We start from the raw sequence: 24,773 nt of genomic DNA on the forward strand, positions 1-24,773 counted from the left end.
TATTGCTGGCTTAAAGCAACAGAAATGTATTCTCTCACAGCTCTGGAGGCCAGAAGTTCCAAAATTCAAGGGTCGGTAGGGCCGTGCTCTGTCCGAGACTCTGGGTAGAATCTCTCCGTGCCTCTTCCTAGCTTCTGGTGGCAGCTGGCCATCCTTGGCAGTTCTAGGCTTGTGGCTCCTTCACTCCTCTAACCTCTGCCTCTAGCCTCACACAGCACCCTCCCCTCATGTGTCTCTATTCACCACATCTTCCCCTTTTTATAAGAACATCTGTCATATGGATCACGAACCCACCCTAATGACCTCATCTTAACTTGACTGATTACATTTACAATGGCCCTATTTTCAAATAAGGTCACATTCTGAGGTACTGGAGGTTAGGACTTCAGCATGTCTCTTTGGGGGAGACAACTGAAGCCTTAACAGGTGGTGTCACAAGAGACCTTGAGACAAGGGCTTGAGTGAAACTGGTTGTTTGGCAGGGATGGGAAATATTGTTCTGGGAGAGGGACATGGATCAGGGAAGGGAACCAATGAAGGCTGCTTGACCCAGCCAACTACTAGGTAAGCAGCTGTGTGGCACTAGAACTTAATTCTGGGGAATTCTGCACTTGGTGTAGACCACAAGTCTCAGTTACCCAACCGCAGGGGCAAAGGAGCTGGGGTATTTATATATCCACCACTACTGGTCACTGGGTGAGGGTATACCTGAGGGGCACTGATCCTCAGTACTCCGAAAGCCCTCAGGCAAAGAGAGAGACACAGGCTGCTGGAAGTTGCCAGAGGGCATGGGAATGGTCAGGCCTCAAGATGTGGTTGGGGTCCTGACAGCACCTGCCACAGGGAGAGGTGGGGGAAGGAAAGACCCTGGGCCCCCCCATATGGCCCACTAGACAGACCCCAACCATGCTTTTCTTTTCTTCTGTAGGGGAGAGACTGTAGAGAGTGAAGTGGAGAAAAGCTGGGGACCAGGGCAGAGAGAATCTCAGAGAAATCCGTCTGTCTCTTCCTCCCCATGGAAAGCTTCCTCTCCTGGAATCCAGCCTGAGCTCCAAGAAGGCAACAAAGCAGAATGCTAAGAGCTAAATTTCCCCATGTGTAAATCCTGCCTCCACCACTTTCTGGCTTCATGACCTTGGGCAAGTTATTAACTTCTCTAGGACTCAATGTCCCCATCTATAAAATTCAGATGACAGCATCAACTTCATATGAGGACTAAGAGACTTAAAACATGTAAAACACTTAGAAACTATGCCTGGCACATAGTAAGCAGTTGGTAAATGTTAGCTCTTGTAATTATTTCCAAGGCATTTTCAGTATTATCCTTTTTAGTTCAAAATTCTGATAGTAAGATGACTATATTGGGAGGCAATGAAATAAAACATAAAGCAATAACAACACTAATGATGGCACTGATTACACTCTGCAGTTTAAAAAGAGTTTTCACTTCTATTAGCTCATTTCCATAGTGATGCTATGAAGCTGTCAGGACTGACTATCTTCTTCCTGTTTTATTAATCTCAGTCTCCAAGAGGTTAAGTGACCCATCTAGGGTCTTGAGAAAGCAGAGCTGGAACTCAAATTTACCACCACCACCACCCCCTGCTACCTCTCCCCCACACCCCGAGAATTAAGACAAAAGGCTGGTGCGTAATAGGGCTGCATTTGTTTTCTAGAGCTCAACAAAGGAAAGTTTTTCAGTTCTTTCTCCCCCTCCTGAGAATATTCTGTAGGTCTGCTCCGTGGTGTATACTCCTTCAGGGCCCAGTCCTAAGTCCATCTCCCGAGAAATCTCCCCTGACTCCAAGTCTGGAGCACTTTGGCCTCTGTCTATCTGAGTACTCTTTCATGCTTCAGGCATTAGACCATATTGTTTGGTCTGGTGTGTTATATTTTCAAGTGTATATGATATGTCTTATTTCTTCTTTGAAGGCATAAGTCCTGTCAATAAATCTTAGTAAGAATGAAATTGATATTAGCTCATTTGAATGAACAAATGTCCCACCAATTCCCAGCCTGGTACTTTGCATTCAACATGTGCTTAATAAATGTGTGTTGGCTTTTTATTAAGACCATTGGGAGTGAGGGCTCAGAGTGGTATGATGGAAAATATATAGTGGGTCTTTTGTTCCTGATTCCTAGCACACAGCTCCTAAAACCCTTGGAATTTCCTGAGTGAAAGGAATGTCATTAGTTATTTGTAATTAGCCCCTTTTGGCCACACCTGAGTATATGCTCATGCATGACATTGGGTAGGCCCTAGATAGCTTCTGGATAGGGGCTGGCGGCCAGAGGAACCAACCGTGTGATTAGAGGGTTGGAACTTGCAGGTCCTCCTGCCTCACCCTCCCACATCTAGGAAAGAGAAAGGGGCTGGAGCTTGAGTTCACTCATCAATTACTCAACCAATCATGCCAATGTAATGAAGCCTCCATATAAAGCCCTAGCCGACCAGGTTCAGAAAGCTGGTTGGTAAAAACCCTGAGGATCTGGTGGTGGGGGGTGCGCCCTGAGAGGGCATGGAAGCTCTGTGCCTCCTCTCACCTTGTCTTGCCCCATGCATCTCTTCCATTGGCTGTTTCTGAGCTATATCCTTTAAAATATGCTGGGAACTATAAATGAAGCACTTTCCTGAGTTCTGTGAGTTGTTCTAGAGAATTACTGAACCTAAGGAGGGAGTTGAGGGAACCCCCAAATGTATAGCCCATCATTCAGACACATAGGTGACACCCTGAGACTTGCAACTGGCCTCTGAGTGGTGGCAGTCTTGTGAGCCTGAGCCCTTAACCTGTGGGGTCTGCCTTAGTGTCAAAACTGAATTGAATCATAGAACATTTGGTGTCAAACAGTGCTTGAAAAAAAGCGGTATTTAACAACCAGTTCTCCAATCTAGGGCAGGAGAAAGCCCTAATCTGCAGCATCTGCCTTATTCTAGTGTGTCAGCATGCCCACGTGGCCGATGTCAAACTGCCAACAATCAGCTCTCATCTAGGAAATAATCATGAGGCTTGTGTTTCTGCCCAGGTGTCCTGAGAGGGTGACCAGTGTATCCCCAGCACCATCTGCACAGGCAATGGCAGCTGATGCCACTTTAGACTATCCCTTCCACCCCCCTAGGCTTACTGGGCAGGGCTCGTTTTAAATCCATCTCTGCACTTGGGGAAAAGTGCTCTAACCAAACCTCCAACTGTTCATGCCCGTGTCCTTCTCTTCCCCCACAGCCCCAGGCAGACCCTCAGGTGGGACCAGCGGAAGGAGAGAGCCCCTCAGTGAGGTGCAGAGAGGGCTAGCAGTTTCTCCGCAGGCCTCCCCCACCACCCTACTAATTAGTGTTAGCACAGCAGCCAAACCAGCCTCTCCCCGTCCTATGAGAGTGTGTGTGCTTCCTTGACACATAGTTCAGAGGACTTTGGACAAATCCCACCACTCTTCTGGTAGGCCTCTTACTGTGGTGAATAAGAACACAAACTCTAAGGCCAGACCGCGAGTTACTAGCTCTGTGGGCACAGTTTCCTTCGGCTCTTTGAGCCCCACATTCTTCACCTGTAAAATGAAGAGTGAAGTGGTACCATATGTGTATTGGCTCTTATTGCTATTCTTATTTTTGTAGAATTCAAATTGGCTTCTTCTACTCAGATAAAATTCGAATGAAACAAACTAAAAAACAAACAGACATAAAACAACAAATAAAAAAATATTCCCCGAGGAGACATAATCAAGAAGCCTATCAATCTACCACTGACCACCCCAGCTGGAAGGGACTTCATGGTATGATGTCACCCACTACAGGCCACAAGGAAGGCCATGTGCCCCCACAGCCCATATAAAGTGGCAAGTGTATGCAAGCACCTCTGAGAGGGCAGCCTTGCCCTCTGCGGCACTATCTATATCTTGCCTCCTTTTCCCTCAAATTAGGTTCCTTGTTCTAGCCTCAAGGAAGACAGGGAACAGCTGTTTCCTTCCTCTATAAAATAACTCTTCCAGGTCTGGACAGCTATTATTAAACATCCCCCTTCACACTTGTCTTGCTCTATTATAAGATACATTAAAGGCCCTTGATAATGGTTTGAGGTCTCCGTGAGATGGCTGCTGTTCATCCTAATTTCTCTAATAATTAGTGGCTGTAAACCACTTTGAAGATAAAAGGCATTTTATAAGAGCTAAGCCCTATTATGATTAGCTCGCCGATGTTTCCTTGCTGATGCCGGTGAGCACTTCAAAGCCACACACAGTCACAGCATGGTATCTGGTGTTTAATTAGATGTAGTTCAAGGCAGCTGGTATATATTAAAGAAACTGCTGCAAAATTTATCAACATTAAAAACACGTCTGCTTTCTTAACACAAACAAGCTCTTTTCAAAGGCTGGCAGTGTTGATGCCTGTAAGACAAGTGCCGGGGAGAGGACCAGGAGCTAATATAGCCTCTGGTCCTGGAAGAGAAAGAAGTAATAATAACACCTGGCTTTATATAATGTCTTGTTGCTGTCTCTGTACCCTGTCTCATTTTATTTTGTTTCCGCTATCACTCCGTGATGTGAGCAAGTAACACTATCCGCACTTTGCAGATGAGGAAGCTGGGATTTACACATCAGTGAAGTACCACTGAACAGAATTAGGGATGCAGTTATCGAGGCAACAGTATCGATGCCCCACCCACATCCCCTCAGATATCTGTACTCCTCCCCCGCTTCACCTCCCTGTTTCTTCGTGCCTTTGCTTCTAGCCCTTGCACCTGTGACTCTTGGAAGGCTGGCCCTTGGGCTGCTGGAGCCATCCTGTCCACATGGACAGAGTCAGAAGTGCCTGAAGTTTCCTGGTCACCTCTAAACAGCCCGTAGCCAATGACAGGCTGGTGCACAAGTGTGAAAGCCCCGTGCGCTCGTCTCCAGTGAGGACAAACTCTAAGTTGTGACTTAAGCTTTCGAATGTTTTTGTGGGTCCAGGCTAAGGCTGACACCAGCCTGTCATCACACTGGCTTCTTCCCATCTCCAGGCCTGCTTCCTGCTCCTTTACCAGGTTCTCCTGGGAGCATTTCCTTAATAAATCACTTGCACATGGATCCCCTTTTCAGCAGCTGCTTCTGGGGAACCGAACTTCAGACAACGCTCTTGACTCAGACTAATGAAAATGTTTTGCATATTTTCAATTAAATTCATTCACCGAGATCCCCTCAGTTTCAAACCTTCCCTGCAAAGTCTCTAACCCTAGTTATGGTTCCTGTTTACCCCCTATGCTCTCAACTCTTAGCTCTTTACTCTCAAAGCTCCTATTTTCCCTTGGATCAAGATGTTCCAACTGCTTCTGGAAAAACTAATCTTCGGGTTTTTCTTGGGCACATGGAAGGCACTCAATCAGGCAGATGCTGGGAGAAATAAGAAGATATATTTAAGACCATTCCTTTCCTCAATAAATTTACAATCTTGCAGGGAAACAAGATCCAAACAATTGAAGTAGAGGGTGATAAAGAGTTGCGTGTGTGTAAACAAGGAAAACTGCAGGAGAAACAACTCAGAATGGCCTCCAAAAGCAAAGCCACTGCCCACAACGCTCAAGTCATTTGATTCTGGCTCATTTATTTAATCTTGAATGTTTAAGAAAATGGAGGTCATCTCTGGCAGAGATAATCCAAGTGAGTGGTTAACCCAAAAAAAAAATCAGCTGACAGCTTGTATTTAATTGTGGTTTCTATTTTTTAAAGTAGTACTACCTCAGGAAACAGCTACGGAGAGGGTAAGTAATTTTCCCTAGGAAAAGAGTGAATTAGTGACAGAGGGTGAATTCAGTCCTAAACTTGCCTCTTTAAAACCTCAGTTTCTTTATCTGTAAAATGGGACCAATGATTCTCATTTTGCAGAATCGTTATAAGGATTAAAAAATAACATAGTGTATCAAAAATATCTGGTAAATAAACATGATATATTAGATGATCAGTATTACTACCCCCTAAGGTAATGTTATTGAGCCAAAGGGTACTTTATATGCAGGTTTTAAAAGGCTCTTAATACATACTACCAAACTGCTTTTTTAAAAAAAAACACTTAAACAAAACCATGACAGCACTGCTAAGGGGATCCACCTGAAATGCAGACCTGATCATGCCTCCCTATGGCTTTCAGGATCTTAAACACATAGGAGCATCACCACCTCTTTATATTCATCTTCTCCCAACTCCCCCGGCACATTCTCTTCCCTCAAAAATGTTTCCTATTCTGGTATGCCCTTCCCTTTGTCTATGTTAAGTCTTATGAACACTTAAGGATTCCACTTAAGAGGCACTTTCTCTGAGAAGTCATCCTGACCTCACAGACTGTGATTTACATGTTCTTCCTTTGGGCTTCCATAGCCTCCAGGGCTTACATCTGCCGTAAGAATTATTCATAGTAAAGAATTACTTGTCTGTGCTCCAACCCCCGCTCCCCCCACCCCCTGCCCCAAACACACACACCTGAAAATGCCTTGAGAGAAGGGATCATATCTCATTTCCTGCACTTAGCAAAATATCTCACTCATTGATAAAGCTAAATAAATGAACATATATAAGAATGATTTTTTTTAAGTATGCAAGCCTATGTGTTCTTTCCTGATTCAAGCTGAAGCAGAAAAGAAAACCAAGAACAACTGTTTAATGTACAAGATACAAGTGGGACAGTGGCCATTCAAATGGCTAGATTCAAACATTTTCTCCCAAGTCACAGTCTTGGCGGGAACCACCACATGTTCTTACCATCAATTTTAGTGGCCGGTAGAGAATGAGAGAGGAGTAAGGACAAGAATGAATCTAGCCTGCAGAGATAACTGACATCTTAGTTAACAGTTCCCAACATTTTCCCCATCAATCCCCTCTTTGGAGTTACCTCTCCATTCTCCATTCTTGTTCTGTCCTAAGCCCCTTTGTAAAGAGGCTGGCAGCAACACAGTACCCAAGAAAGATTTTGACTAGGCATCAACAACTCAGGCTCAAGTGCTAGCTTGACCACTATGTGTGACCTTAGGGAAGTTGTTCCATTTCCCTGAAAAAGTGGGGATAACTGTTTCCCATTGGAGAAGGGTCAGATGAGACACTGGATGTGAAAGTGAACATTGATGCTGTCTGCACATGCAAACATATCTTCATCATTGCTATGGCAGAGGTTGGAGAGCAGGGAAAGGAGGGCAGAAGAGAGTGGGCATGCTTCATGAGGGAATCGGCTCCTGCGAGTGATGAGCAGCTGCAGAATGGCTCCTCATGGAGAGAGGCCAACAAAGGTTCTAGGTTCTTCTGCCCAAGTATAAAAGAGCTAGGAAGCGTGACAAACTGCCTCTTCTAGAGTCTTCCCTTAAACAAACTTAAGTGATATCCATTTATTTCACCAAATCCCCCAATGGAGTGGCATAGATCTCTGTCATCTGATTTTTAAGAAACTGTGTCCTCATATCCCTGATGAACATAGATCTCAACAAAATACTAGCAAACCAAATTCGACAGCACATTAAAAGTATCATACAGCATGACCAAGTGGGATTCATCCCTGGGATGCAAGGATTGTTCAACATACACAAATCAATAAATGTGATACATCATATTAACAGACTAAAAGACAAAAATCATAGATGCAGGAAAAGCATTTGACAAAATCCAACATCCGTTCATGATAAAAACTCTCAACAAATAGGGTATAGACAAAACATACCTCAACACCCTAAATGTCATATATGACAAACCCACAGTTAATATCATACTCAATGGCAAAAAGCTAAAAGCTTTTCCTCTAAGATCAGGAATAAGACAAGGATGCCCACTTTTACCACTCCTATTTGATACAGTACTGGAAGTCTTAGCCAGCACAATCAAGCAAGAAAAAGAAATAAAAGAAACCTGAATCTGGAGACTGGGTCCAGCCCAGCGGGGCAGACCCTTGTACATGAGAAAAAGGTAGTCTTAGGGCTAATTGGACACCTCCCTCTCAGCAGCCCCAGCTCTCAGAAATGCTCTTAGAACTCTTTGCATCCAATCCACAAATGTTATCTGCACCATTGAAGCTCAACTTTGAGATGTAAAAGTAAAGAGAGATGTAAAAGTAAAATTATGGCCAGAATCACTGTCCTACCTAAGAAAGACATGTAGTAGTATTCATAAAATTAAAAAATCCTAAGGGCCCCAGAAGGAGAGCAAGCTGAAAGATGCTGGAGGCAGAAGAGGCTTTGAGACAGGAAGAGGAGGACCTTCTTGCCTAGGGTGGTTTGTGGATGTGAATTAAGACTGTGAACCTAGAGATGAACTTTGTAGAATACTTTGACCACGTGCTAAGTAGCATGGTCTGAGAGCATGTCTGAAATTACTAGAAGCAGCAGTAGTGATTGCAAAGGGGGTTGGGATTATCTATCATACCCCTGCTGAGGCCAAATCTCCAAACATGGCTAGATCTGACAGACCAGATGTATATCACCAATGAATTTGGCTTCTGTACAGTTCATATGCACAAGTCATATGAAGCAAAGCCTTCCTGTTATATATCTATATGAGGTAATGCAATACTTGGTGTTCATTCAGTCATTCAGTGAATGTTTACTCTGTGCAGGTACTCTTGTAGGTGCTAAAGAGGCAGCAATATGCAAATTCAGCAAGCTTTGGACTTGGCAGAGCTAATATTCCAATGGAGGGAGACAGACAATAAATACATAACCCTGGTAAGTACTTTCAGATAGTGAAAAGTACTGGGAAAAGATACCTCCCCTCCCACCCCCCACCACTATGTCAGCTCTCAGTACCCCTCACTGGAGCTGCAGCCAAGGATGCTGTTGTGAGCAACCGGATGGGGAGGCTCTCCTCGCTAGTGGTTTCCGAGGGAAGCGGCCTTCAGCAGAGCCAGTGCAGTGGAGAACAGGAGAGGAATGCTGACCTGACTGCCCCCGGCTGCTAACACCTATATACTTAGAAAAAAAATATTTGGGGGCCATGTAGAAGATATTAATAGTGTTATTTCTAGGTGGTAATCTCAAGAGATGATATATTTTTATTTTTTCTGAATTTTCTAACAGTTTTGTTATTACAATGTGTTACTTTTGCAATAAGGGAAAAACACATTTTAAAAAAATGAAAGCATTGGCCTAGCTAAATCAAATTAGTAAGAAATAAATTTGGACAGGTAGGCAGGGACCAGATCTTAGGATGATGAATAATATCTTACCGTGCCATTTTATGGTTTACAAAGCAATTTCACAAAAATATCTCCATCAACCCTCACAAGGTTTCCTTAAGGTTACATGGAAAATAAACCTCCAGGCAGGAAAATGCCTGACCTTCAGGTCCCGGACTTCTTGGCCAATGTGTTTTCCATTATTTTGTATGCTATTCTGTAGCTGGCCTCCCTGCAGAACGCCGCTAACTCCCTCCTCTCTCCACCTTTGCCCTCTCATACAGGGACCAAGCAGATTCTCTGATATGTGCACTTACTGAACTGGTCTTTACCAAGTCCTACCACTTTCTAGGCATTGTACTAGGTGCTGGGGACATAGGGGAGGACCAATAAGTTCTCCCAGTGCAGGTGAGATGTCTTAACAAATTAATGAATATGTGATACAAATCATGGCAACTGCAGTGAAAGAAAAGAGTATTATGCAAATGGCGAGCATCTGAGGGAGCCGATTTGGATTGGAGCACTAGCCTTTCACTTGATATTGAGCAATATATATTGTCACTGAGTCCCCGAGATAGGTCAGGCAGACATTCTCTTTGGAGTTGAGCATTATAAGATCCCAGTGATTAAAGGACATATATTCTGGGTAAAGAGGCAGTACTCAAATCCAAAATAAAAGTTCCTTCAGGACATCATGTGCACTTATAGTAATGAAATAGCCCCCTTAAACTCTCTCTGGGACAAGGTGGAGTTCACCAACCAGGTCATGAGAGATGCTACAAGTCAACATGTGACTGTCACTAGGAGAGTTCACAGAAGTCTGAAACTGGGAAAGAAAGGGCACAGCCATACAGGTAATATGTAGCTAACACTACAAGATGGGCTTCTGTGTCTGAGTGGGTGGCACAGGCATTCAAGACTATAGGGCTTTACATGGCAATCCTGAGAAAGAAGAACAAAGTCGGAGGTATCACACTACCTGATATCAAACTATACTATAAGCCTACAGTAATCAAAACAGCATGGCACTGGCATAAAAACAGATACAGTGATCAATGGAAGAGGATAGAGAGCCCAGAAATAAGTCCACACCTGTACACTCACTTAATATATGACAAAGGAGGTAAGCATATACAATGGGGCAAAGACAGTCTCTTCAGTAAATGGTGTTGCGAAAATTGGACAGATACATGCAAAAAAGAAGAAGAAGAAGAAAAGGAAGAAGAAGAAGAAGAAGAAGGAGGAGGAGGAGGAGGAGGAGGAGGAGGAGGAGGAGGAGAAGCTGGACCACTTTCTTACATCATATACAAGAATAGACTCAAAATGGATTAAAGACTTAAATGTACGATCCAAAACCATAAAAATTCTGGAAGAAAACATAGACAGTAAACTCTCTGATATTACTAACAGTAATTTCTTTTCAGATATATCTCCCCAGGCAAGAGAAACAAAAGAAAAAATAAACAAATGAGACTATATCAAACTAAAAAGTTTTTGTACAGCAAAGGAAACCATCGACAAAACAAAAAGACAACTGACTGATTGGGAGAAGATATTCACAGGTGATATATCTGATAAGTGGTTAATATCCAAAATACATAAAGAACTTGTACAACTCAACAACTACAACAAAAAACAAATAATCCAATTAAAAAATGGGCAGAAGACCTGAACAGTTACTTCTCCAAAGAGGAAAAACAGATGGCTGATAGACATATGAAAAGATGCTCACAGTCGCTAAACATCAGAGAAATGCAAATTAAAACCACAGTGAGATATCACCTCACACCTGTCAGAATGGCTATTGTCAATAAATGAAAAAACAAGTGTTGGTGAGGATGCAGAGAAAAAGGAACCGTCATAGATTGGTGGTGGAATTGCAAATTTGAAAACAGTATGGAGGTTTCTCAAAAAATTAAAAATGGATATACCTTTTGACCCCGCAATTGCACTTCTGGGTATTTATCTAAAGAAAACCAAAACAATAATTCAAAAAGATCTCTGCACTCCAATATTCATGGCAGCTCAATTTACAATCGCTAAGATATGGAAGCAACCTAAATATGCATCAACAGATGATTGGATAAAGAAATTATGGTTCATATATACAATAGAATATTATTCAGCCATTAAAAAAATGAAATCCTACCACTTACAATGACATGGATGGACCTAGAGATTCTTATGCTGAGTGAAATAAATCAGACAGAGAAAGATGAATACCATATGATTTCACTTGTATGTGGAATCTAAGGAACAAAAAGAACAAACTAATCAAAAAAGACTCACAAATATACTGGACAATTGGGTGATGGACAGAGGAGAGGGGGCCTGGGAGGCTGGGAGAATGGGGTGAAGGGTTAAAGAAATACAAATTAGTAGTTGATAGACAGTCACAAAGATGGGGAGCATGGCATAGGGGATGCAGTTAGCATTAATATATTAGCTAGGTGGAGGGCCAGAGGAGGGAGGGAGAAATTAGGGGGATCATTTTATGAACTATACAAATGTCTAACCAATGTACTGTACACTTGAAACTAATTAAAATAAATAAATAAATTTATAATAATAATGATGATGATGATGATAATAATAATAATAATAATAATAATAATAATAATAATAATAATGCATCAAAGGATTTGAATGCTAGGATGAGCTGTGCAACAGTTATAAAATGCCAACCTGGTCCAGGTTGTGATGCCTACAAACCCATAAAATTGATCTCCCCCTATCTTTTAAAAGGTTGGGAAAATGAGCTGATTCACAGCTGTCTTTAAGGGCAGCTGAGTCAGTGAATCAAATCCTGTGGCACTTGAGTCCCTCCACCCCCTCCGTTCTGAACTTCTCCAGGTTTCTAGAAAGTCTATTCATGGCAGAAGTTCAAGTTGTCACTTTCTAGTGGCTCCAGACTTCAAATCCTCTTAGCCAAGGCCAGTAAAGAAAAAGAATACCTTCTCTCCAAGCCCTGGGAAACACCTCATCCTCCCCCATTAGGTAGATATTGATCCCTAAATCAGGAATCAGTGGCAGACTCAAGATGGACTGAAAGAGCTGGATACAGGTTTCCTTGAGGAAACAGGGAAGTTAAAGGACGTAGACATGGATGTGGGGAATGGGGGAAGAAAAGCAAGAGATGTCCACTAAACATTCTTTCAAAACACGAACCAGACTTTTCTTCATTCCAGTAATGGAACGGCCCCATGCCTCAGGGCTCCCAAATGACTGACAAACTCCTACTTCTTTTGTCCCTGCTTCACTCTCCTCACACCCCCTGCCTCCCATGTACACACAAATCATATCAAGACAAAGCTATCTGTACATTCTGTTTGTCTCTATCTCTGGAAAATCCACATCTATTTCTGAAAAAAAATAAAAAGAAAGAAAAGGAAAAGACTACAGGGTTGTAGAGGTGGGGGAGGACCACAGGGGTGGCAATGTGTCAGGAAAGGCTTCTATGGAGGAGGTGGGACTTAGAGTGGGCCTCAGAGGGTGGATGGGATTCCAGGTAATCCCATTCAGCAAGGCCACAAGGATGCCCAGGAAACCTGCAGCACAGCCCGTGGGTCCTTTCTCTTCTGGACCCAGGTGGCTGGCTTCCTGGCCTCTCACCTGTCCTGGGACTTGAGAGAGGAGGCCTGGGGCCCTGCTAATATGCTTCTAAGTTTCTCTCTAATTATGCTTTGAAGAGCCAGGAGGGCTGCTGGCTACTCAAGGCTGAACGTAAAGACCAATTTCTGCACCTGCCAAGCTGGCAAATGATGAAAATACTTGCCTAATGAGCTCACGTACACATTGGGTTTTACTGCAAAATATCTATAAGTGAAGCTCAAAACTTCCAGGACCTACTGGGGACAGAAAATTCAAGTCAGGTTATGTTCTCAGTTGCCATTTGATATTCCAGCACCACTGCGGTTATCTATGCTATGGTGAGCTCCCTGGACACACCATTGACTGAAGGATAATAATAGTAAAACCATTCAATAATGATAATAGACCTTCACAGGGTGCTTTGGAGTCAACAGAGATTTTTATAAACTATGCCTATGAGTTAGCATCTTATTTGTAATAAGAACGGGCCAGCAGTTATGGATCTTGGACAATAGTTGCTGAGGGCTGGGACGGGGGTGCCAGACGTCTCACATGTACCCTTCCCTGTGACACTGAGTCATTCTCACTGACACTTTCACCTCCAAAGCGTTTTGACTTAGCAGTGTGCCCCGTGAGTAGAGGCAGAGAGACTTTGACGAGGCTCAAGGAACCTGTGTTCATCCTGGATCTTGTTCTGTGTTTTCTCTGTTTGAAGAACACCAGGCTTCGGCTTTAGGCAGCCCTGTTTTCAAGTCCCAGGTCTGTCACTTACGACTCATGTGACCCTTAGCAAGTTATCTACCTGCTCTGAGCCACTCTTCTCTTCTCCTGAACATGGACAATAATAGCACCTCTCTCGTAACGTCGTAGTGAAGATAATGAAGTACTTAGCATAGGGTCTGGCTCATACTTAGTACTGATTATTATTGTTACTATTACTATTACAGAGGGAACAACATGGTGTCATTCTCTCATCTGAACCCAGAGACTAGGACAGAACTCTGTGGCATCGCTTCTCCCTCTTCCTATGTGAAATCGGCGTGCTCTGGCAGGGTGCACCCGAGACATGGGAGAGGTCCCTTTGTAGGGAGCAGCATTCTCCCTCAGGCAGGCCCTGAGGTGAAGCATTCCCCCCAGCTCTAATCACTGGGGCAGATGTCAAGAGTCTTGCTCGTTAGCCCTAGAACTGCACTGTCCAATACAGTAGATGCAAGCCACATGAGGATATTAAGTACTTGGAATGTGGCCAGTCCAAACTGAGATGTGCTGGAAGAATAACCTAGTTCAAAAAAAGGAATGTACCAAAACATGGATGGATCTTGAGAGCATTATGCTAAGTGAAATAAGTCAGATGGAGAAAGACAAATACCAGATGGCCGCACTTATATGTGGAATCCAAAAAAAAACCAAAACAAAACAAAACGAAAACCAAGCTGATAGATAGAGATAACAGATTAATGGTTGCCAGAGGTGGGGTGTGGGAGCAGGTGAAATGAGTGAAGGTGGTCAAAAGGTACAAATTTCTAGTTCTAAAATAAATAAAACTTGGGGATGTAATGTACAGCATGGTAATTACAGTTAACAATATTGCACTGTATATTTGAGAGTTGCTAGGAGAGTAGATCTTTAAAAGTTGTCACCACAAGAAAAAAAAATTCTGTAACTATGTGTGGTGATGGTAACTAGACTTATTGTGGTGAGCATTTCACGATATATGTATATACAAATATGGAGTCGTTATGTTGCACACCTGAAACCATCATAACGTTGTAGGTCAATTATACTTCAATTTGAAAACAAAATGTAAAATATATTATTAATAAATTTTAGATTGACATTACACTGCAGTGATGATATTTGAGGTATATTAGGTTAAATAAACATTAAAATTAACTGTGCCTGTTTACTTCCTCTGATGTGGCTACTAGAAAACTGGAAATTACACGTGTGGGTCACATCATGTTTCTACTGCACAGTTTGGTCTGGAACGGGAGGTCCATGAAGCCTGAAACTTTGCCACTTCCGTTCTCCACTGTGTCCCAGAACCTGGAATATGCCCTGAATGGACAAGAGAGCCACTGAGTGTGTGAGGCCTGGAGGAGAGCTTTCAAGAGCTGGAGGCCATGCTCGAGAAGGTAGAGATGGTCCTGGGGCAGTTTAGAGGCAGTCTAGATTTTATACAGATGAATAAACTGAGGTTGGAAAAAATATTAAAAACGTGTCCAAAACCAGCCAAAATTCAAACCAAGTGCATCCCAAACCTAAGCTCTTTTAACTAAAATTCTTAATCTCCCACAAGCAACACAGAATTTCAGAAAGAAAACTCGATTTGGGAATTTTTTTTTAAAGCATATTACACTATGTAAAACACCAGATTCCACTGATTTTATTTCCCTTTTCCAGTGTATGCAGAAAGAAATCCCTTCCCAGAAGGTAGTCTCAAAGGCTGAGCCCTAAATATTTCCTCGCTCTCCTCTCCACTTTTTGGCTCCAAAAGAGGCTCTTCGCATCATCTAAATCAATAATTTGTTTGCTTCAGGCTTCTCTTTGATTACACTTGGTTTTAGATGTTTTTCATCATAAGCCAAAACCTTGCAGACTTTTTTCTTGATCTTGTAATGAAATTCCCTCTGAGATATTTAATTCTAGAAATAGCTTCTGCTACACCACATCTCCTTTAAAGAAAAAGAAGACATCTAAATCACAAACATCCTGCCATCTTCACCTAAAACTCTCAGAAGGCAAATGGACTCATCTCCCTCATATCTGCTTTTGCTATTCTTTTTGCCATCTATCAACAAATTCCCTACAATTTGTTCCCCAAAAAAGGAACGTACTTAATATACCACCAGCTCCTCATGTTTTCCACGCATGCCTGGAAGGGATCCTGATGCTCTTGTGAACACTTTCTGTTGCCTTTTACCGTCTTGAAACACTCCTGTGTGTTCTGCTTTGCTTTCACCTGTAGCCTGTGAGTGAACGCCCCTCCTGACTTGGTCCCAGCCTCCCAACACCAAGCTTTTGGAAAAGAGCCTGTGCTATTTCCACTTCCAATCCTAGCTCAAGAGCCTCTTGAATTTTAATCTAAGCAAAGAGTATTTTAGAGCCCAAACTGATTTGTCAGAGAAGAAAATCTCACCCACTTTCCCTCGGGGTGAAACGCCAACACTATTTTTGATCGGAAAGGATAAAGAAAGATTTGCCAGAATCAACAGTGCCATTCTAAAGCAAGAAAAGAGCCTCAGTTGAAATTTCATGCAGGATGCAGAGCACACTTAATCACCCACCCATGTCTCAGCCACTTGTTGAATCATTACAGATTTTTAGGCCCTTCTCCAGCCACCTAGCAGAGTGCCTGACTGGCCAGCAGTTACTGGTGCTCGAGGAATGCACACAAGTTTCAAACAAACAACACTCACCAGGACAGCTAATCTGTTTCCTCAAAATAATAATGTGCTGAGTTCCAAAGCCAAACAAACTCACCTAATGATCCTATTCAGCTAACAGTTAGAAAGAGACTCCTAGTGCAAGGTGCTGTGTTAGTAACGGGGATAAAAAGTGAAGGACACATTATCTGTGCCCTCAGACAGCTCATAGTCTAAGGGAGATAGATGCGAAAGACAAACTCAAATCTAAGGCAGAATGGGAAAGGCAATAAGTGTGTGTGTGCATGCGCACACGCGCACGTGTCAGGCGACCTTGAATGCCAGGCCAAGGGGACTCAGTTGCTTGTTCTCTGTTCTTATGGTGTTTGTGATTCAATACACTGCATTATACTTGGTTGTACTCATGTCTGTCCTTCACTAAATTTTTAGCTCACAGAGATCATAGCATATAACAGTAGTCAACAGATGCATCTTGAATGAATTAAATTCTAAGGAGTTTATTCCTTATTTTGTAGGTAATAAGGACCACTATGGAAATCAACTCCCCGACCTAGATGAAAACAGAATTAGGAGCTGAAAGTGGCATCCAGTCCCATCTCCATCACTGACTCTCTGGTCATCTCTACCAACTTCCTTTCCCTCCCTGGGCCTCAATTTCCTCATCTGTAAACTGGGTGGGCTGGGCAGATGACCTTTAAGACCTTCCAGACCAGGTTTACTACTGTATGATCTCAGAAACTTGGAATCTCTCTCTAGCACGTATCCTCATTGTAATGTGTAAGCACATGTGCAATTAGTTAATATCTCTTTCTCCAGTGTGCACTGGTAGCTCCCTGAGGACGGGGCCTGTCTGTCTTGTTCCTGGCAGTATCCCGGCACTTTTCTGGGATGAGCCCAAGCAGCAGGCCAGTGCTGGTCTCTGGAATGCCCTTTCTCTGAATTGAAGCCACGTATGGGAAAGCAGCCAACCTGTTCATCATGGAAGGGGTTCTCCGATGACGCTCACTCTCTGGAGTCTATGGTGTCTCTGGAGTCTCAGGCGTTCAGTTGTGTCAGATCTACCCACCCCTTCACACGCCCTGGGAAAAACCCCAGGTTTCCTTAAATGGAAGAGGAGGTGGGGTGGAGGTTGAAATTGTTGAGTGTTTGCATTCAGAATACTCCACTGCTCAACTGGAAATGTGTTCATGGGACCTCTGCCTTAGGGTCACAGTGAGATTAAGGTCTCCAAAGGGGGCAGCTAAGTGCCCATGAGACTTCACACCAGTAATGGTCCTCTACCGCCACCCCCTAACTTTGGCCCCACATCTCACTAGAAGATGCCCTTCTCTACCACAATCCATAATGACAAGGATGGGTCCTAAGGTTCCTAGAGGTAGGAGGATGCCCAGAATGACCTCCACCAGAATATCCTATCCAGGGGATCCCAAAATAACTCCATGAGGACAACAGCTCCACTCTGACCTGCGCCCAGCATTCTGCAGCATCTCCTTCAACATTAAAACAGTAGCCACTGACCTAACAGTGTCGTTGGGTGGTGTCCATGGAAGAAAATGACCTCCTTCCTTTAAAGACATCAATTCCCAGAGAATGAAATGCAGGAGTTCTACGCCCTTTGTTCATTTCTGGGATGATAGGTAATGTTAAATCCCCAACCCAGCTGACAGATGAAAACTAAGAATAACCATGGGTCAAGGCTCCCCTGTTTCCTCTTCTCTGTGCAGCCGATCTGGGTCCTGAACCCACCCACAGCTCAGTGCATTGCAATCCCTAGATGTTTCTTTCCAGGTGGTATTTAATTATTTCTCTACCCTTAAACCAATCATACTCAGGTGATCTCTCTGCTTGTCATCCTGAATTAGTTGTTCAAAATAATGCCTGTAATGTGATTAGTGAGTTCATGTACAAGCACACTCTCACCCCGTCTCAGCTTCTGCTGTGCCAGTCAGAAAAGTCAGGGAGGACTCTGATTTCACAGGCATTGTTAATCCAAGTTTCCCTTGCTTAAGTCTGCAGAAAATAGGGCATGGATATGTGTTTCATTGAGCAGTGTCCTGGAGATGCCTCCACAAGACAACTGGGTGCTTATTAAGGAAGTCCAGGTGGCAGTGTGCATGGTTCCAGGCTGGTTGCTCTTATTCCAATGCAGTGGGCAAGGATGGTCCCTCTGGAGTTCAGCAAAAGCAATGTGATTTCCTTTAGGGATCTGCAGAAGGTATCAACTTCCAAGACATGGACAGATCCACTCAACCGTGTCAATAATATCACCCAGGCTTCTGGGGCTGGGAAACAAGTGGCTTTGCTCACACAGTCATGAAGCCACCACTGTAAGGTAGGACTGCTGGCGTAGGGGAGAGGTGGAAAGCAGAGAGGGTTCAGCAACCAGATGCCAAGTGCTCAGGCATGCGACCCAGGCCAGGCAGGCGGCTTCCCTAAAACCTCTCAATGTCATGTCACTCCTCTGAACCCTTCAGTGGCTTCCATGCTTGTGGAATGAATTGCAAGCTCACTCTCTGGGCTTCCTTGGACTTTTGTGATCTAAAGAAGTGCAGCAAACACTATTTCCCGGAATATGCCAGGACAGAGGGAATCTTTCTTAGGAATGGGAATCACCTACACCAGAGATTCTCTGGTGGACTCCACAGAATTACCTCCCACTCCTCTCAGAAAGTCGTTCTCTCTTCTAGTTGTTCTGCCTCCCATCTTCCTCCAGCCATGCCTTCTCTCCATCAGTTATTTTGCTTCCATATCTGAAAAGCTCCTATATTCCCCTGATCTCTCCAAATTTTATCCACCCTTTAGGCAGTGTATTACTTTCCCAGGGCTGGTATAACGAATTATCAAAAATTAGGTGTCTTAGAACAACAGAGATATATTCTTTCACAGTTCTCAAGGCAAGAAGTCCTAAAAATCAGGGTGTCCACAGGGCCATGCTCCCTCCGAAGGCTCTAGAGGACATGTTATTCCTTACTTCTTCCAGCTTCTGGTATCTCCAGGCTTTCCTTGGTTTGTGGCTCCAGAACTCCAATCTCTGGCTCTGTTTCCACAGGGAATTCTCTCTCTGTGTCTCTCTTCTGTGTGCCTCTTAAACAGACACTTATTGAATTTAGGATCCACTTGGCTAATCTAAGATGCTCTCATCTGGAGATGTGTAACTGAATTACCTCTGCAAAGACCCTTTATCTGAGGGGTCACATTCATAGGTTCTGGCAGTTAAGACTGCACCTATCTTTTCCTCACTCATTCCACTAAAGGCAGCGATTCTCAACCTCACAGAACATTAGAATCATCTGGGGAAATTTTTTGACTCCAGATGCCTGGGCCTCATTCCGGAGATTCTGTTTCAAAGGATTCTAGGTGGGGCCAAGGTGTGAGGTGTGTGTGTGTGTGTGTGTGTGTGTGCGTGCGTGCGTGCGTGCGTGTGTATTTTAATTTGCCAGTTTCCAAAGTACAACCTGAAGAGAACTACTATTTTATGTCTTGAGGACTCATAATATTTCATCCTAGCAGACATTACATGTGATATAAACTTTCACTGGTTGCTTTCTCCTCTAGGATTATTTTCAAGTTGGTCACAAATCACACTGTCACCTACTGTTTTTTAAACATTGTGCAAAAAAAAAAAAGTCAGAAAGATTGCTTAATCCAATGGTGCGCCACCTCTCCAATCAATGCACCATTTGGAAACGTTCTTTTTACCACTCGAAATGAAACTACTAAATAAGTCAGTTGGCTTATGTGCGTAATTTAATAAAGGAAAAAAATTAATACAATTTATGATGAATAATAAATATTTCAATATGTAAGTGCTCACACATGACTGCACTGGAATGTACAATGGAGTAGTCAATGCTTTCGACTACTTATAATGAATAAAATTAGATTTAACACTTCTTATGAAGAGTACAAGGACATAAAAAAGCAGAGGACAACAAAATAAAAACAAGAGGAGTAACAACAAACTCACTTTCCTATCTATCTGATAACAGGAAAAGGTAACAGAGATAACATGCCAAATCGAATTACAAATGTGGAAGGAGAGAAAACAAGAAAGTATATGATTCTTGTGAATGAGCTAAGCCTTATGAATAAGTATAGTGTTTATTATACCGAGACATGGAACAGGGGTAGTGACAGGGTATCATGGAAAACATAGCTCTGATCTGGAAATCTCACTCACGGGGAGGAGGCATACTTTCAGTTTGGGCATTTAAAAAAAGCCTTAAAAATGATATCCTTTTTTGTTTAGGAAATGGGGAAAGGAGGATGGATTGGAAAAAGTTTTTTGGTAGAGCTCTAAGGAGAGTATCAGAGTAAGAGTGAAGAACAGAGGCAATCCCACAGTAAATAATTATAATATTTATTTTTTGCAAGAGATTTCTTATCATTGTACTACAAATGTAAATATATTAGATAGATTAGAATATAAATTATTTTTAAAAATAGCTTCTATAAGAAGTTAATTAAGATGGTGGCATTTTATGTGCTTTTGCTAATTTCATAATATGTGGTCCTATGTCTCTGTCTGTTAGACAAAGTCTTGAATCTCCTGACACAAATCTGAAAGTGATTTTTCTGCTTCTGTAGTAACTGTATGGTGCAGACACCCTTTTCAGGTTAAATGTGTTTGGAAATGTTCTAATGGAGGCAAAATGCATGGAGTGGGGAAATTATCCAATCATTGCAAGACTTTGTCTTTATTCCATTTAGGCTTCTCTTCTCAAAACTATAGTATTTGAATAAAGAGTAACTGGCTCTCTCCCCACTCCTTTTGTCTGTGGGCTGCTATGGTTAGTGTCACACTTAGAGAAAAAGTAAATAAAAAGCAAACTCCTCAGTTATTCTAAGATAACCATAGAGATGAAACGTGCTATGAATGCTAACTTGGGGGAAAAGAAAGATAAAAAGCAACAATAAGAAGCTTCCCTGTGACAAGAAGCCCCCACGCATAAACACTTCTGTTGAGGTGTGATTTCAAAAGTTGAATATGGTGATCTTTGAACTGTGCCCTCCTGATTCTCACCCACAACAGTCTCCCCACCCCCCACTCCGATTCAGTTAGCTGGGTCCTTCACTGGAGAACAGGGACTTGCCCTCCAGTGAGATGCTAACTCTCGAGGTAAGTGCCCCATAAGGAAGCAGCCCAGCTCGTCAGTTAAACCGATGACTAGGAATGAGAGAAGCTGAGATGGGGAACAGCAAAGGGGAAAGGAGGTTTCCTTCAGCCCACCTTTCCACCCTGACTGAGCCCAGCCATTACCACCTTCACCCTGGGCTGTGGGCAGAAAGATGGCTCAACACCTTAGCTCACAGCCTCCACTTCCGGTCCTCACTTCCTTCTTTCGTCAAGCAATGATGCAGACCCAAGATAACCGGAAACCACCCACCTTGTTACCCCACAGTGAATTTATTTCTTTTATCACATTCAGGACCCAACCTGACATATCCATGTCACTCCAATGCCACGTTCACCAGGTGGCACTGCAGCTTTCTGTTGACATGTCATAACTGGGCTCCAAGGACCAGGTACAGCCCATGCATCTTATCTCTCCTACCTGACACAATGCTTTGCATTCAGAAGTTGCTCTTATGGGCACTGAAAGAGCAAAGGGGACAATGGAGCCAATTTTACTCTATACAATGTGACAGACTATAAAGGATCAACCATCGTCTTTGTGGGGAGAGCAAAAATTCATTCTCATTATATGCCTTCTCTGAAGCATGTCACCTTTCACTCATTATCAGAGATGTTCTCTTATCTTTGTCATGACTATGCAACCACAGACAACAAATTGAAAAGGTTCAAAGTATAACTGTTAGGCACACACTTTTCAAAAAAAATTTTGGAGACAGCATAATATATTGACTAAAACATCAGGTTCTAGAGCCAGAAGTTCTTGGTTTCAGATACTAGTTCTGCCATTTATGAGTTATGATCTTGGTCAAGCAACTTCACTCTGTTACTGTTTCCTTGTCTATAAAATGGGATTAGGAATATCACATCCTCATGGGGTTTTGGTGAGATAATACATGTAATAGAAAATTACATTTGACTGCCTTGTTCATTTTTACTGCTGGTCTCCAAGAGGCTCCCCGGGCAGTGCTAAAGCAGCCAGCAAGTGGAGTTCCTTCCCTTCTACTCTGAGATGAGAGAAGGGCATGGACATAACAAAGCAAGGCTGCATACTCAAATACCCAGACAAGTAACACGGATGAGACAACTTATCACATGCAAATGTAGCAGAATCACATCCACAAAAAAATCTGCCTTCTCCTTTTCATCTTGAAAAAGACAGCCTGCTTGGTTTTCATTTTCTACTTGGAAGAGCATGTGTACAAGTGCGATTTCCCATTCTTTCCGAATCTACTATAAGAAAAATGCTCAATGTTAGTCAGCACTCAGCCTTAATAGAACAGAGGTAGGAAGAGGCGGTGGGAAAATGTCAAATGGGAGCAGGCTAGTCCTAATTTTAGGGACCCTTAGAAACAGCTGCTACTTAATCCAACCAGCTGTCCACACAGAGTTATTAGAACTCAGTGTCTCCAGTTCTTTTGATAATTCAAAGGGATTTCAAAAATTTTACATGTTCAGATACAGTACAAAATGCAACATTACTTGTAATAAACACGAAAGACTGAAAAAACCTGTGTCCATCAGTAAGGGATTGGTGTAATAAATTATGATGCAACCATACAATGAAGTACCATGTCCCTGTTAAAAGGAAGGAAGGAAGGAAGGAAGGAAGGAAGGAAGGAAGGAAGGAAGGAAAGAAGGAAGGAAGGAAGGAAAGAAAGAAAGAAAAGTGAGAAAGCTCTCCACATACTCATAGGAAAGATTGCCAGGATAAGTGAAAAAAGCAAAGTAGAAAAACAGTGTGTATAGTATACTATTATTATGTAAGAAAGAAAGAGATAGAGGCAGAGCATATGTTTGTACTGACTTGTATTTGCCATAAGAAACTCTAGAAGCATGTATAAGAAAGTAATAAAATGGCGATTTTATTACTGAGGAGGGGGCAGGACAAGCAGATGGAGGCCAGGATAATATCTCACTAGATGTCTTTCTACAATGAATTTTGAAGTATGTAAATACACCACTTATTCAAAAAATAATGTAAAAACATTGTAAATACCAGCCTCTGTAACCAAAACACATCTACAGGCTACAAATGGCCTGTAGGCCTCTGGTTTACAACCTTTGCACTAAGGAGTCCTAAAGTGGAAGGCAGAAAGTTGGCAGCATGAAGTCCCAGTTTTACTAGGTTTGGAGACAAGCAGATTGTTCAGTATCTAGTATCTAGAACTCTCTCTGAATTGCCTGACAATGAGCTGGTTGGGCCAGATAGCTCCTCCTCTTCTAGGGGAGGAGGACGCAACTTTTCACAGGGCGAGGTGGTGCTCCTCCACTTTCCCTCCTAGTTAAGGCTGCCTGGAACTCAATCTGTTTGTATCCGGCTGTTGAGGCCTTTCCCCGACTTGTCCTGTGAAAAGGGGGAGCGGTAAAAGCATGGAGCACAGTACCATGGTGTGTCCCGCTGGGCTCCAGCTCAAGCAAACTTGCCCAGAGAATGCCTAGAGGACAGAGGACACGTGCTCCTGCACTCTTCTCCCTGTCTCTCCCAGTCAGCACCAAGAGACACTGTTAATATCTACCCCTAGCCTGTGTATGTTCTGCAAATGAGCTCACTTAGTGCTCTGATTTGAATCGTGATCTCCAAACAAAGACGTGTTGAAGTCCTAACTCCCAATTACTCAAAACGTGATCTTATTTAGAAATAGGATCATTGCAGATGTCATTAGTGAAGACAAGGTTGTACTGGAGTAGGGTGGGCCCCTGGTCCACTATGATTGGTGTCCCTGAAAGGAGATAGTCATGTTAAGATAATGCCATGTGACAATGAAGGCAGAGTTTGATTTACACGGCTGCAAGTCAAGAAACACTGAAGATTGCCAGCAAACAGCCAAGAGTTCCGCAGAGATAGGAAAGGATTGCCCTACAGATTAGAGAGGGAGAAAGAGCCCTGACAACACCTTGACTTTAGACGTCTATCCTCCAGAACTGTGAGACAATAAATTTCTGTTGTTTCAAATCACTCTGTTTTGTACTTTGTTATGGTAACCCTGGGAAACGAATACACTCAAGCCAGCTCAAGTGACAAAGGTACTTGATGCTGTTCTGTCTCAGTGGGTGCTCAATAGATACTGATGACAGCTCCACCCAAATGAATGAAAATTCTAAGCCCTTGACTAATCAAGTTTTATTATATAGGTATGCAGTGAAAAATCAACCAGCAAATAATTACTGAGTACTGACCTTGCGAAGAATATAAGAGAAATAAAATATTCTATTAGTGCCCACAAGGAGCTGACAGTCTTATTGAAGATTTAAGACAGACATGTAAAATACAATGACACATTTCATAATGACCAAGTAAGTGTTACTTTACCCCCCAGTGGATGCCATAGAAGTCACTGGTAACTAATTCCCACTGTGCTGCCCTAGACTCAGTCTTCTACTGTATTTCATTTTAGCTGATCCTGATATATGTGTCTGGAAGAACTGGACATACTTTCCAATGTCAGGCTAATAAATAATTTCTAGAAGCTGTCACCACTGCTTCTGGCATGGAACCAAACTTCTTGCCTACTGTGGTTATCCACTGCTATCCATGGTCATT

General features: G+C 42.8%; 1 protein-coding gene across 8 annotated transcripts in view; it reads right to left on the reverse strand.

Moving 5' to 3' along the window:
• CRACR2A (calcium release activated channel regulator 2A) overlaps positions 1 to 24,773 on the reverse strand; it is a 139,691-nt gene that overhangs the window by 97,848 nt on the left and 17,070 nt on the right. For 2 of the 8 annotated variants that reach the window (XR_004956002.1, XR_004956001.1), the window contains exon 1: positions 39 to 1,567. The exons of 5 other annotated variants lie outside the window; for them this stretch is intronic. The gene's annotated coding sequence lies outside the window, so the exon portion shown is untranslated. Of the gene's footprint in view, positions 1 to 38; positions 1,570 to 24,773 lie in introns of those variants that run through there. One more of the 8 variants, XM_016150146.2, reaches the window with a different exon arrangement.

The sequence above is a fragment of the Rousettus aegyptiacus genome, unplaced genomic scaffold (assembly GCF_014176215.1).
Source record: "Rousettus aegyptiacus isolate mRouAeg1 unplaced genomic scaffold, mRouAeg1.p scaffold_m13_p_2, whole genome shotgun sequence".
Taxonomy (NCBI): Eukaryota; Metazoa; Chordata; class Mammalia; order Chiroptera; family Pteropodidae; genus Rousettus; species Rousettus aegyptiacus.